At 46.2% G+C, this 3,169-nt stretch overlaps 1 pseudogene; it reads right to left on the bottom strand.

The window, feature by feature from the left end:
• LOC111554915 overlaps positions 1–2,671 on the bottom strand; it is a 14,052-nt pseudogene extending 11,381 nt beyond the window's left edge.
• Positions 2,672–3,169: the final 498 nt, after the last annotated feature.

Raw genomic sequence — 3,169 nt, 5'->3', positions numbered from 1 at the left:
GATCTCAGTTTACTGCAACCTTCACTTCCCGGGTTGAAGCATTTCTCCCACCTCAGCCTCCTGAATAGCTGGGATTACAGGTGTGTGCCATCTTGCTCGGCTAATTTTTGTATTTTTAGTAGAGACAGTGTTTTGCCACGTAGGCCATGCTGGTCTCAAACTCCTGGCCTCAAGTGATCCGCCCACCTTGGCCTCCCAAAGTGCTGGGATTACAGGCATGAGCCATGCGCCTGGCCAAAATATCTTTCAAGGAGAAAGAAAGTCCAAGCTGCTCTGAACCATTTGGCTTCCATGCTATAGTAAAGATATATAAATCATCATTGCTGGACATCCATAGATATATATTCACTGCTTCCTTGGTCTACTCGGTCTCCTAACCGCTGTCCCAGAATTTGGGGTGTTAGCCCCCAGACTGCCTTACTGCTAAAGCAGAATTCTGATATCCCTGGCTGCTCTGTGCTGTTTCTATACTGTCTGCCCCCAGGGCCTCTCTCTGGCTGGCTCTGATCTGGCAGCCTGCTCATTGCTCTGCGTTGTCATGGAGAAGGTTTTAGAAACATATTGTTGAACTGTGGGTGTATTTCTGCCACCTGGTAACAAGTGAGTTTGTAGAAAAGCCACAATGGAGGAAAAGAAAGCGCTCTTGGAGGACAGAGCTAGTGCCAGGGAAGCCAGCCGTGGCAGAGGGATGGGAGCCTGCACTGCTGTTTGCTGTTTGGTATTCTGTGCAGGCAGCAGAGTGCTGGTTGCCTTGGTTTCTGCAGGACTCCTGGGAGCTTGTGGCAGACGGAAGGCCATAGCCTCTGCAGAAGTTTGCAGATTCTAGGAAAATGAATTGCCATGCAGCCTAATCAGTGGGAGGAGACCAAGTGGGCTCTCAGCCATTGAGATGCTCTGATGTAAATTTATGCTTCATGTAGACAGAAAAGCTGCCCTCTGCTTATGTATGCCATCAGGCTGCCCTTGACCCATCTGTGCCAACTCCTCATGGGGCCTAGATGTCCTAGCCACCTGGGCACCCCCTCCACCCTCCCACCCCCAGTTCCTGCAAGGACTTCAGACAGTCAATTTAGGGCACCTGCCACACCTCTGTCTGCAACTTTGTAGGTCAAAAACAGTTGAATATTGACAATTTCATATTGTTCAACCTAATTGAAAGCTTCAGGGTGACTTGACACTTTCATCAGGCTTAGATAAGATCATTTTAAAAAATCATTAATAGATTTTCTCTTGCCTGATACAATCTCTTCCCTTCTAAATTATTCTAAATCCTGGTACTCTGTGTCCATGTCGTCTTCATCTTCCAAATGATGTATATGCTACTAATTATGCCCTCAAACTACAGAGCATACTGCCTTTCCCTTGAGAAGGTTTGTATACTCTTTCTACTCCTTGAGGTAGAGACTAGATCCATTCCCATGCCCATATAGAGAAAACGTATCTTCTTCTTCTTTTTTTTTTTTTTTTTGAGACAGAGTCTCGCTCTGTTGCCCAGGCTGGAGTGCAGTGGCCAGATCTCAGCTCACTGCAAGCTCCGCCTTCCGGGTTTACGCCATTCTCCTGCCTCAGCCTCCCGAGTAGCTGGGACTACAGGCGCCCGCCACCTCACCTGGCTAGTTTTTTGTATTTTTTTAGTAGAGACGGGGTTTCACCATGTTAGCCAGGATGGTCTCGATCTCCTGACCTCGTGATCCGCCCGTCTCGGCCTCCCAAAGTGCTGAGATTACAGGCTTGAGCCACCGCGCCCGGCCGAGAAAAGGTATCTTCTAATGGACTCCAAAGATGGGTTAATTGGTTTGATTACAAGCACAAGAAACTATATATTTGTATTACTTGTACATTCTTTTTAAATATAGTACAATGTTTATTTAAAATCTGAGCTGGGCCAGGCATGGTGGCTCATGTTTTTTATCCCAGCACTTCGAAGGCTGAGGTGGGCAGATCACTTGAGCCCAGGAATTAGAGATCGGCCTAGGCAATGTGGCAAAACTCCATCTTCACAAAAAATTTAAAAATTAGCCGGGTGTGGTAGCATGAGCCTATAGTCCCAGCTACTTGGGAGGCTGATGTGGGAGGATCACCTGAGTCTGGGGAAGTTTTAGGCTGCAGTGAGCCAAGATCACACCACTGGACTCCAACCTGGGCAACAGAGTGTGAGACCCTGTCTCAAAAAAAAAAAAAAAAAAAAATTCTGATCTGCCAACTTACAATTTTTCCACCAACTCGGGGAGCTGAAACTTTCACAGGCTTCACAATCTTTTGCTTAGGGGACGCACTTGTGGATCTTTTTCGATGCTTACTTAGCCTATTTTGCTTCCTTAGCAGCCCTGTAAGCTTGTTCTGGTTGAGCTTTTTTAACTCCAAATTTCTGATTCCTCTTGGCCATTAGATTAGCAAGAGATGCATCACTAATGGCCCCCTGGAATCTGACTGCTTGGCAGTTTCTTTTCATCTGAATTTCTTCCAAATGTCCCTTTTTGTGCTTTCTTCTGTAGAGGATAATCCGGTTTATCTACCACGCGTCCCTCTTGGAAAGGAAAGCTGACTTGTACTTTACATTAAGAAACTGGAAAACGTCCCTGGCCATCCTGGTGTAGCGCCTTCCGTGTCTAGGGTAGACCTTGTACTCGCTAAAACTGCACAACTTGACCTTCAGGGTGGCAGTTCCAGGGGAAAAGAAAAGATGGCAAAGGGAAGGAGGGGATCATGGGAAGAGCCATTCTTCTTATGAGAAGTTTTGGCAACTTTTGAAAAGTCTGTGCTTACCCTTATCTACGTACATATGACATCTACAGACTATGAATGCATTTTGCATCAGGACCCAAATAGCAACTTTCAGGTTCTGAGGCATCTGCCCTCTCCTTCCTCCTCCCTGGATCTTGATTCAGCTGCTTTAAGGTGGCTCTTGACAGGCCTCTTATTTTTCTGTTGAGGCATGGGCTTATTTAGCCATCCTCAGCCTCTCGAGATTTATATCCCGCCTGAATTTTTCTGTCTGTGGCATCAGCCTAGTATTTCCCAGTCTCTCCCTTTTCTTTCCTTATTTCGATGCTCTCACTGCATTCTCTCCTTTTTTGAACATAAAGATGATTTTACTTATTTTAGTAACCTCTTAACCAGCCCTTTCCCTTCTCAGAGGTTTTTACACACTTCCCTCCCTCCTTCCTCT

The sequence above is a fragment of the Piliocolobus tephrosceles genome, chromosome 6 (assembly GCF_002776525.5).
Source record: "Piliocolobus tephrosceles isolate RC106 chromosome 6, ASM277652v3, whole genome shotgun sequence".
NCBI lineage: Eukaryota > Metazoa > Chordata > Mammalia > Primates > Cercopithecidae > Piliocolobus > Piliocolobus tephrosceles.
Note: the sequence above shows the minus strand (reverse complement) of the source record. Positions and strands in the feature narration are given on the sequence as shown.